The sequence below is a fragment of the Chaetodon auriga genome, chromosome 9 (genome assembly GCF_051107435.1).
Source record: "Chaetodon auriga isolate fChaAug3 chromosome 9, fChaAug3.hap1, whole genome shotgun sequence".
Classification (NCBI taxonomy): Eukaryota; Metazoa; Chordata; class Actinopteri; order Chaetodontiformes; family Chaetodontidae; genus Chaetodon; species Chaetodon auriga.
The window spans coordinates 17,519,479-17,531,599 of record NC_135082.1 but is presented as its reverse complement, the minus strand read 5'-3'; the positions used below and the strand labels follow the sequence as shown (position 1 = coordinate 17,531,599).

Below are 12,121 nucleotides of genomic sequence, written 5' to 3'. Positions count from 1 at the left end.
TGTTTTGGCTGTACGCACCTTTGTTCCTCATTATACAGAGACAATGAACACACCCCAGAAAATGCTAGAGGGTAATTATCAAAGCTTATTCAAGCGTAGACTTAAGCATGATCCCTGCATACCTGAGAGATTTATTGGGATTCGATACATTAGGTCAAACACATATTCCTGCCAGTTGAATTCACAATCATACCATATTTGCATCTCTGCTTTGCAGATAGTGTACCACTTTCTGAACATAGCTCTAATTGGCTTGTGTACATGTTTATTTCATTAATTGATCGTTTTGGATGGTGTGCTTAGTATGCTATTTGCTTTTCACTCTTTGTTGCCATGGTAGTTGGTGGTAATTTGGTATTGGTCCCACTTAGATGCTTGTTTTGGTCCAGATTTTAGGATTTTAGTTCTTGTGCAGATTGTTCTTCCCAAAAGCAGTTGTGTTTTTATGCTTAATTTCTCTGGTATTTATTTCTTGCCATAGTGGTTATGAAGACATATGAACGTTTACCAAAAAGTGCAACCAGAATCAAAAAGATAGCTATCAGAAAAGCTGCAAGATTTCAGTCAACAAAGAAAGAGCTTTGCAACATAAACCAACAAATATGTGAAAGGTGGAAATTAGACACTAGCCTACATATTAGCTTTTAAATAGACACAGAAACATTCTATTTGAACACCCACTGTTTGTCATTAAGCAGTGGGATAAGTCTGGAAAACCCTGCCAGCAAAGGCACACAGTTGGTGCAAGTCCCAAAATCTAAAATTGAGCTTTTTAAAAACACAAGTTCCAAATGAATTACATGCACCGCATGTCATTGCAGCACTAATTTCTGCTGCAGGCAACACACTCAGACTGCTGCAACAGATGTGAACTGTGGTGCAAGTGATACAAAATTGGAAAATGTAGACAATCTGGAGCTTGTGGCACAGTGATGCAATTACAAATGTTCTGCATTTTGGGCTAATATGAAAGACGTAAATTATAGCCCCGCAAAAAGGGTTGGGCATTTGTTCTTTTATTATTCTGGTTCTGATTCGGCACATCCACCACTGAATTCTTATTGCTGTGGGAAAATCTTTCACGTCTTCCTACTTTCTTTTCACAGTCTGAGTAGTTAGAGCATAAATACACTGAAATAAAAATTGGACAGAAGTAACACAACATAAAACATCCATGTTCAGAGTGAGATGATGAATGGCTCTTTATTCCCTAAATAATCCTGGCCATAGGTGCTGATTTATTCATTAATACTTTCATACCTGTCCCTCTCCATTAGCTTTCTCAGTCTTTGATCCAAGAAGGATCAAAAGGAAGTCACTCTTTGCATCAAATGAACTCCTCATCCAGGCGATCACATCTTTGCTCTTTGCTTTCCTTTCACCACTGGGTTTATTTTCTCCACAAACTTTTCCTTTCTACGTCTATTTTTGACACATTCTCCACAGTAACACCCAAAATTTGTCACTGATACCGGCTGGTAATTTGTAATTATCTTTCATTAACCTGCAGTATCCCAGCTTAATGATAACAGTTCATTGGTGTGTTTCACGAGTGTGAGGCACTAGTGCTAACTGTACCTGTCGTCATTCTGGAGGTGAAAACAGTGTATTCTTTCTAAAGAATTCCTTTTTCTATCACTGACAATAATCTCCCCAATTTTAATGGAATATAATGCAGCTTATTTCTTGTTTTAATATTTATTCAGCTCATTTTGAACTTGCACTATTTAATCAAAGGTGCCAGTATTTCTGGAGGTGACTGTAGCTGGTTTAAAGGCAGGTAAGGGAACAGCGAGGAGCTCTGAAGTCATCCCTGCTGCACAAACAAAAGCTCATCTCTGAACTTCTCTCTGTGTGACTCCTACTCTCTCTGACCTGCCTGCATCTCCCACACTGCTCCTCTGCTCTAGCAAATGGACTGACGCACACATACTCGGACACAAAGCCATAAGGCAATTTAACACAGCCTAATGCAAGACCATTGTGTGTGTATGTGTGTGTGTGTTTATGCCTGTGTTTCAGAAAGCCTCCTAAATTGTTAAAACCTTCCCTTGTGTAATGCACCTCTCTAATGGTCTTATCTGGCATCTACCGTGGGATATATTTATTTCAGGTTTTCTGGTGATCTCATTTATTATGTCTTTTCGGTCAGTCTCAGCCAAAACATGGTATAGCCTCAATTATATAAAAGCACAGTTGGTTTCAGAGCCATACTGCCTCCTACAATGGATTGCATAAGAGATAAACTAAGACAATGACTAGGCCTACACAGAATCCATTTTGAAATGTTGTCTGAATACAAGAGTTGGTCTTCTTATCTTAAGCTCTACAGACTGTTTCTGCCTTCAGAGCAAAGAGGAAAAGCAAAAGGGAAAAGTGGATTTTACTCTTAAACAAATTATGCAGAACAAATTGCCCACACTCTTTAAACTTTGTAGTATGTTCAGACTTTTACCTTTTCTTTGAGGCTACCCTCGGCCCTGAGCTGCCCATCAGCCCAATTACATCTGGCATTAACATACAATATGTATCTGGATTTAGAAAAATGCGTGTTAATGCAAGATATAAGCAGAGTTGTGTTTCTGGCCACCTGGTGAATGTAAGACCAATGTTCAATCTCTTTTATCTCTGGTTTGTCTCGACCAACTCCTCTGGGAGATATTTGTCTATTTAGCTGCTAAATGCTCCACTCTGTTCACCTGCTAGTGGCTAACTGTGTCTGTCTGCTGTTTGGTGTAGAGCAGGTACTGTAAGCTGAGTTTTTACAGCTTTTTCGCTGAAAAAAGCTGCCTTTCGTGTCTGTAACAGAGCTGTGAGAGTGAACCACAGCAGCAAAGTTGCTGCTGAACAGTTAAACAATGAGCTGGTACTCGCTCTAAAGCTCTGTGAAGTCGACAGGAGCTGCCGATTCAAGTGATCATGTTGTGCAGGTTCATAGCTTATAGTCACATTGTTTTCAGTCATTTGACACATTGTTAATATAAAAATATCAATTATAGCCATGCTAAGAAAAAAAAAACACCCAACCAGTTCAAAGATTTCCTGACCAACTGAAGCAAGTCCAACAAAAGCTACAACTAGTAGCAGTAGTAAGAAAATCTTGCAAAAACCGATTTAACTGAATGTCGCCTGTCCGTAGCATCACTTTCCTTTACCTGTGTCACGCCAGGTTTGTTGACGAGTTCAACAGCCCCACGTAACTAATTTGCATATTGAGACCACAATGCAGACAGAATCGAGATACTGATGTAAATAGAAATCCCCATGGACTGAATGTCATTATCCAGATATAGATCACATGTTAAGACCAGGTATACATGGGGCCTGTGTCTGTTGTTGAGCCTGCCCGTTGTGCTTTTGCAGATACTGGCTGTTTCTTCCTTACATTTTCAATTATATAGTGTGACAGATGTAATCAGGGAAATTACAAAGGTTCAAACCCATGACATAATAAGGGCACATAGTTTGTAGGGGTGTGACAAAATATTGATTTGGGAATATATTGTATTATTTCCTCTTGTGATTCGTTAACAACACACCGGCACCAAATATTGATATTTTTCTTAAAAAGCAGGTGCTCTAAAGAGATTCCCCTCCCATTCTGCCTTACCCGGCAAGCACACGGACAAGTTGCAATCAGTGTGTGTAGGTACTACGCTCAGACTCCATAACGCAGTGAATATATACACAATTCCTGCTATTTTTTCTTTGTTAGTAGCACAGACATCGTGATGTGTCCTAGATAACTGACTATCTATAACAATATCAAGTTCTGCAGAATCACTGTATCTTGATACCATTTACATTATGATTTCTATCAATTCTATACGGGATATTTTCTTATCAACATCTGTTGTTCTTTAATCTGGGACAGTGCAAGTGCTCGTTCCGGTTGGAGTTGACTGACTATAAGTTCAGCCCTTGTTAGTTCGACTGTTCACATCTAAATGAGCTTTATGTTCCACTGTTTGTTAAAAATGAGAAAATGTGCTATAATCCTCAGTAAATCGTGCTGGGTGCTGTCTCAGTCTGAGTCTCTGTAAAGCTGTTCAGGACACGGTTATGAAATGATTGTTTCGGGGGCGGGTTAAACTCTAAATCTGGCGACAAGTGCAGTGTTTCCCACACACGGGCTTTAATAGGGTGGGGTGCCTGGAAACATTAATGTGCAGGTATATTTGGATACCCAGATATATAACAGGCACTGCTCCTCTGCCCCTCTTGTTTTGGTTTGTTCTACTTGCATTAGAAGGGAATGAAAAGACCCAGACTACCTTCACATACAGTTGTTCATTTTGTGAATATACTGTAGTTAATTATTGGGCTCTGTGTATTACATACTCTCCATCTGTTTTTAGATGTGTTCCATGACCATGAAGATGACAAGACAATTTCCACTCTTGCTGATCAATATAGCACAATCTAATCTGTTTCAATTCATCTTTCTGTTCAATGGACTTAAACATTTACCTTCCTCAGAAAGCACAATTTTTCTCTAAACAGCCATGAATAGACGACAAGCCAGTCGAGGGCAGCATGGACATCTTCCATTTGTTACAATTGTATATTGATTTGGATGGGTACCAATTCCAATATTGAATCATTAATAAAAGGAAATGTTAACATCCTGCCAAAGTCGACAAGCACTGATATGCTTAGTAACAGTCCAGTTCTGGTTTCATGCTGCTGAATTATTTACACTTTGCTGTGAAACATTAACACTAATGTCATGACTGTACCCATGAAAACAAAGCTGAGGATGTAAATGATGTAAATCAACCCCTAATTTTTATACATTTAAGCTACAGAGTGGGGTTATAAAGATGATGATGGTAAACTGAAGTAAATTTTGCTGGATAATGACTTATTAGATGAACAGAATCTGAAATCAGTCAGACAGGCACATTGGGTAAGAAGGTCAAACAGCCTCAGGACAGCAGACATACTGCTTAGATACATGAAGCAAGAAGAGTCATCTCCCCTCCTCTTGACACCCACTGATCTGCCACGGGACACTGACCCAGTGCCTCGAACACTGCTCCCCACTACATGCAATCACTCGCTGGTAAGGTGAACAAACCACCAGGTACATGCCCTCACTACTGAAGAAAACTGGGGGTAGTTTTAACCCCCGGGGCTTTACATTCGACAGTATGGAATAAAGTACCTGTATCTGTACAGTTGAGCAGATGAGAGATGTTTTCAGTCATTTGATATGTTCTACATATGTTAAACTGCATTAATCAAGAGGTTTTTTTTATCAACAATGAAAACAATAACTATATATAACGTAAAAGGAGATACTGTAGTGATAATAGCGTTTTTCAGCTAATTGTTTTGGTTTCACAGCCCATAACTTTACTATTTTCAGCAAAAAAGCTTTCATTAACCCACAATACCCCACAGGCCCAGCACCAACCAGCAGGCAGACGAAGTGAGTGACAAGCTGGTGAACATAATCAGGTGTTTAGCAGCTAAAGAGCCTGATATTTTTCTTGATGACGACCAATACAGAGCGAAAAGGAGAGTGAATATTGGGCTTACATTCACCAGATCGCCACAAACCAAATAAATGTCATGTTGCTCCTTGTCTTCTGGTGGATAACAGACAACTGTTTGCTAACACATGCTCCTTATCAATTTTATATGGAGATCATTTATCAATGTTGTGCCTCCAGCTCGTTGCACTGCCCCAGAGCGGCCAAAATAAAATCTGGAGGTGCAAGCTTAAGAATCCAAAGGATGCCAGTTTTTACTGGCCGTACAGATTCAGTGTCGAGCCTCAGTATTAGAAATTCTACACAGCGAATCAGTCCTCTCTGTCTATAGAGCACTATATACTTTAGCAGTTGCTTTGGGGGATTATACTCTGTTGAGGAAGATCTAATACCTTATTTGAGTTTTAAAAAAGGCATAAAATCAAGCTACTGCATCATATTTTAATACTGTGGTAATTCTCCATAAGACACCTTTTATTAGTCAGATATTGGCCTCATATTGGCATCAGCAACCTGATTGCACAGCTAAGTCAGCAATACTTACACATGAGGACAAAAAGCTGCTTAAAAGACTAGATTAATCTGTCACAAATAATTCTTTGAGCTCAATGAAGGACCACATGTTGTGCTGAATTGGCACTAACATGTCTTTTAACACATATGCTGCGAAAAACTTAACAGGAGCGCGGTCAGCGGAGCCTCACGCAGGTGCTGAGGATCTGAAACAGTTCTATTCTGAGGTGTAAGCAGGGCCTTTTATTGGGCTGAGTGATGCCTGTAACAGATTGCAGGAAATGAAAAATACTGCCATTCGGGCACAGGGACAATATTGATGTCTGTTTGACTGGGAACACCTCTGTGCCCGGGTTTTCTTTTTTAATTTTGCTCGGCAATTTAACAATCTGTAACGTGCCTATTGTGTTTTTTTTTTTCTTCTTCTTCAAAAACCCCTTCTTGGCTTATTGTGTTTCAAATGGCGAGTTATATAAGCAGTGCTCCTCTCCTGCTGTCGGATGGGTGAATAAGAGGAGATCAAAAGGGAGGCGATAGAGAAAGAGTGTCTGCAGCCTTCTCCTCTTCTTTATTCTCTCCACATTCTGCCAATGTGCAGTTCCCTCTAACTGCATGACTTGCCCTGGATTCTCTCTTTCTCTCTCCCTCTCTAGGACATTACACTTTAATCTCATGTTCTGTGCTGCTCTCTCCCTTTCTCTCTCTTGCCCCCCTTTTGGTCTCAGTGCCTCTCACTCTCTTCCCTTGTTCTCTGTTCATCGCTCCATCCATCCCTCCATCCATCCACCCATCTCTGCCTTTCTTCTTTAATCCCATGTTCTGTACCACTTTGGCCCCGAGAATCTCATTCTAATCTGCTGTCTCAATATGGCCTTGTATGACTGCTAATCCTGTGTGTGTGTGCGCGTGTGTATGTATACATATAGATATATATGTACAGGCTGTGTGTGTGTGTGTGTGTGTGTGTGTGTGTGTGTGTGTGTGTTTACATCCAGTGAGAGATGTTAGATGTCCGCTGAAATGAGTTGGATGACGCAACATTTTGTTTGTGTGTTTTTAGTCTAGTTTGTGTCCTGCACAACATGGAGCATCAAAGCACTTGTGTGTGTGTGTGTGTGTGTGTGTGTGTGTGTGTTGAGATGGGTGGGGGGGGTGGAGGGGGGTGTAGACATTGTAAGAAGGGCATGTCCATTGGGAGACAGTCTTGGCCCCTCTGACAAACGCAAACACACACTCAGACACCCACCCACACATACACACACACACACGCACTAAGACCACCACATGCAATTATACACACATGAAAAACACACGCACTACTGCTCACATGAGGGATAAAGGGAGGGAAAGAGCGATGGGAGAGATGAGAGAAAACATGCAAGTGGGAATTCTATCTCTTTACAAAGTATAATCTCTCACTTTAATCTCCCTCTGCCTGTAACTCTCTGAAGCCCTGCTGTTTAAATCGGACTTTTCTCTCTCTCTCTCTCTCTCTCTCTCTCTTTCTTTTTTTTTTTTGGTCCAGCAGGTAGCTGCACAAATTAACGCACATCCATATAAACAAGCAAACACATACACATTTTTCAAAAGGAGTCAGAAAAGCCTGTTAGCATCAAAAACGCCACCACCATGAGCAACATAAGAGCCTGACAGCTCCTCAGCCTAACCGGAATGAACCGTTTACCCTCTCATCCTCCAATCCAAGCACAGTCATCAACCCGAAACAGATCATACCTTTGTTATCCATTTTCTGCCTCTCTCCTGCTCGCTTCCCTCAAGGCATCCTTGTCAAATCATCCTCACAACTTGACAGTTTTTTTTTTTTGTTTTTTTTTTGGCGAGTCAGTTAAGTCCCGGTCAGCAGCCTCTACAGCCGGGCGAACGCGCCGCGGAGGGACCGGCGAGGATGTGTCGCTCTGCCCGCACCGGAGCTCCGCGATGTGCGCTAGTTATCTCCCACCCCGTTGTTTCACTCTGGGCTCCACTGTGGGTTAATGTGTTTGTAGCGAGTGTGTGTGCGTGCGTGTGTGTGTGTGTGTGTGTGAATGAGAGAGAGCGAGAGGGAGAGGGAGAGAGACTAACCTCGTATAAAGTCACGTTTTTCTCTCTTTTTGCTCCCGGTTCTCGCTGTCACTTCGCTCCCTTCAGTCGACATCTAACCTACGTCAACTTCGTTACTTCAACTCCAGAAGCGGCTTGTCATAACGTTAATGCTACACACTCCTTTTCCTCTCTCCTCAAAGGGCTCCGTGTCTCTCCCTGAGCGCAAAACAGCGGCAAAAGGTGCGACTAATCTCTATTTCCACCTCGGTTTATCCCCCAAGTCTTCAGGGCGCCTCAGTCTTTTAAAATAAACCAACTGTGTTTAGTAACGGCTTGACAGGTGTCGCCTCCAGCGCACGCTCGATCCTCCTCCTCCTCCTCTTCTTCCTCGTCTCGCGCCGAAGCTGCGCGCTGTGTTATCTGCCTATGTGTGTATGGTGGGGGTTCTCTTTACAGCGGCTCTCTGAGCTCCGTTGCAGGGGGTTCAGCAGGTCGCCACGGTCCAGCAATTACCGACAACTCACCAAAGCACTAGACCGACAGGTGCGCGGACACACACACACACACACACACACACACACACACACACAAAGCACCAAAGACTACGTAGCTCGTGGTGCTCTGGGCTGGGGCCGCCTACGTGCAATCAGTACGGGGGCCTTTTAGATGGAACATGAGTAGATTTCAGTCCTTGAGGGAAGGAAGGAGAAGGGTTTCTCACACTTGGCAGGAATGAAGAAAATACGCTTGGCTCTATATGTCAGAGTCAGTTTGAGTTTTAATTACACCATGCAGGCTAATGTAACACTAATGATGTCACTGACATACTGCGTCAGGACTAAGTCATTAGTTGACAGTCAGGCCTCTCAACTAATGACTGGGAATCAACGCTGGTTCAGCGGATATTGATGGGTTTTAATTCGGACTGTGTGACCAATGATTTTTATTTGCCTAAGAGGTATGCCTCGCAATTAATTTGCATTTATTACCTTTGGGCAGTTCTTTCACAAAACAGTTAACTCAGCTTAGCCCTTTGGGTGCTGCATACACAGCGATGTTAAATGTAGCTTTTACTGGCAGATCATGGCTGGGTACAAAAGACTTGCACACCCTTTCTCCATCCAAACATACATATACAATTTTATGTGCACAGCTGTAGAAGGCTCCTGTGGGTCCCTTGGGGTCCTGGTTCTGGGTGCAGCTGCACCACTAGCACCCTCTGGTGCTCCTCCAGAGATACGTAGACTCCCAAGATTTAGTCGGACTCAGTTCAAGCGACTCCCGTAGTCCGACTCACAGTCGCAGTCAGAATGAGACAATAATATTGTCACCAGTAAGACAGTAGAAACGAGAACCTGGACAATATCATATTTTTGGATCTGGTAATGATATCAACATTTGGCAACATAGAAAATAAGAGGAAATACTGAGATCTCTGCTTCACAGTTTTACGACCTAGTCAGTGCTCATTTTAATGTCAATGATACCAATTTATCTGCGTTAAGCTAATATTGTCAGACTTATTGATCGGTTTCTACTAGAAATTGGTCAGATTCCACTTTACATATAAACCATTTAATATATTAATGCAAACCGATGGTGGACACAGTAACTTGTGTGTAATCAGGTTTTCAGGGGAGCGTTCGTTCATCACAGTTGTGCAGTACGCTGTTATGTGCACTGATTGTGATGTTGTAGCATTGCATTTCGTCAAATTGTAATGTTTTTTCCTCGTCATACAAAATCAAATAGTGATGCTAATTGCATCGTGTTATAATAAGGGATCATTTAACAATCAGTTTAATATTTTTTTCATTTTGTGTTACAGTTTCCTTAATGAAAAATAGCAGTCATATTCCTACAGGAGCCATTAGTGCATCTGTGGTAAATTACTGTAATTTATGGTCGAGCTATCCCTCATGGTATCAGTTTAATAGTGCCTGTGCAGGCAATTATTGTCTTAAGTAAAACTAGGTTAAAGGATGCATTCCCTTCAAATTCCCAGCAAAAAAAACATGCAACAACTTAAAATGAAAACAGTCTCATGGCGCTGATTAGAGTTAGAAAGAATAGGTGTGTATCAGGTTGTATGGGCAGAATATGAATTAGACTCAGGGACTCATCAACTTTTGATTTGATGAAGGTGGCCCAAAAATAAATACTTAACATGTCGTCCTCTGTATTAAACAGTAGAACTTTTGCACTGATGATTGTAGGCTTGTAAGTAAAATGCTGTGGTTAGTTTGCATTCACCTGCACCACGTGGGTGTTCAACTAAAGCTAAACTAGTCAGACCACAGAAGGCCAATATAAAGCCTCGGTCACACATTTGCATGGCTGTACTTGTATGTTCTTGCTGATGAAAGCAAATATCAGACCAGTCCTTTGTCCTGTATTACCTGTTTAGTTGTTAAAGGTTAAAAAAGAGAGCTTGAACATCTGGGTGATGTTTGGTCAGCTGAGCCTTCAAGTGTGTTACATGACCTCAGTATGTTAGCGGTGAATACAAAATGAGCCAAATCAGCTCCAAGACTGTGATGCAACATGCTAATATCACCTCACTGGGTTACATTGTGATGTATGCCAGTACACACAGCCTGCACTGGCATACAGTAAGTCACCATATTAGGATTAATTATTAATTATAGATTAAAATGTCAGAACTTTGAATGAACTCATTCACCATTTTCTCTGTGAAATGTTAAAGATAATTACAAATTGCAATCACAAATCAGCCGTCGCCCTAATTTATGCTGTTAAACGATTTGCATGGTCTCAGCAACAGCCAAAAACATGAAACAAATTAGTAATCAAAGCTGCCATCATTTCTTTTTTTCTTAATTGATTAATCCACCAGTCATTTTAGCATTACTTAATTTCAGTGGTTTAGGCAGAAGCACAGAAAAGACGTAAACAAAGTTCAGCTTTTCACAGTGTTTTTCTTCCCCTATTGTCCACCAAACCTGCCAGGCTGACTCTGTCAAATGTTTATTGATAATCTTATTGAACTGGCTTTAAACTTTTTTCTTTGACTTTTTGCTCCCTCATGGCCAGCGTGCCTGCTGGGTGTTTCTCTTTGAGATGTTGAGTCCACAAACTGTAGCCAGCTGTTGTAGTAACTACGGACACGAGAGGGTTCACAGCAGAAGAACATAAAGTGAATACATCTACCCATCAGTCGGCCATTGCTGCACCGCAACACTGTACTCGTTTGCATGAAGTTGAACTCTGGTCGATGTTCTCCCAGTCCTACACTGTTTGAGACCTCTCTGTCCCATCTCGCCATGAATCTGAAACCAGCTGCTTTGTGTCGTATTGTCCCTGCAGGTGTGAACGCACGGTAATGACGTACAGGTAATTACTGATGTTAGAGTCCGTCACGTCAGCTACACATTGAACCAGATCAGTTCAAAGAACTGGGAGTTTTTGTTCCGCCTCACATGTAAATTCTTGAAGAACCTCATCACAAAGTCAGATACAATGAGATGCTTGTGTTATAAAGATGAAACGGTGTTTCTCTTTGTTCACCGCGTGGTCTCAGAACGTCAAAGCCACAACCTTGAGGTGAAATAAAGGTCTTTATATTGAGGTGGGAATAAGACAGCAGGAAGCTTGAAAACAAATCCACAGTGAAATGCCGGAGCTACATTTGCTGGAGGGCCAAGGAAAGCCAATAAGACCCAGATCTTCAAAATCATTATTTTTTAGATTTTAATAATGTTTTTCATCTTTTTAGCCTTACGGGAACTCTGTGTCCCTACACTGATCTGTCCGTGTTGTTTGTTTGGATACCATAAATGAATACTCTTTAAAATGCTTAATGCATCAGTATTAGATGGTTAATCTCTATCCTTCTCTGCTGAAAAAGTGATGTTTTATTTCATCTTCAGGATCAATTCGGGTGTACTATGATCTTATACAGTCTCACATATCTGCATCTATCCTGTGCTGTATCAGTAGCTCTTGTCCTTTTTTGACGCCCGCAAATTGATTGGCATTCTCAAGTGGACCTACTAAATGATGTCTAGAAATTAAATGACCGAAAGAGGTGTAATGGTAGTTAGGAC

General features: G+C 41.4%; 2 protein-coding genes across 7 annotated transcripts in view; one reads left to right on the top strand and one right to left on the bottom strand.

Annotated features, from left to right (window-relative positions):
* Nucleotides 1-12,121, top strand: part of macrod1 (mono-ADP ribosylhydrolase 1) — a 109,214-nt gene that overhangs the window by 44,379 nt on the left and 52,714 nt on the right. The window lies entirely within an intron of this gene.
* flrt1b (fibronectin leucine rich transmembrane protein 1b) overlaps nucleotides 1-12,121 on the bottom strand; it is a 78,088-nt gene that overhangs the window by 65,391 nt on the left and 576 nt on the right. The window contains exon 1 of one of the 5 annotated variants that reach the window (XR_013077568.1): nucleotides 7,746-8,582. The exons of 1 other annotated variant lie outside the window; for it this stretch is intronic. The gene's annotated coding sequence lies outside the window, so the exon portion shown is untranslated. Of the gene's footprint in view, nucleotides 1-7,745; nucleotides 8,596-12,121 lie in introns of those variants that run through there. 3 more of the 5 variants (XM_076739064.1, XM_076739063.1, XM_076739065.1) reach the window with 3 other exon arrangements.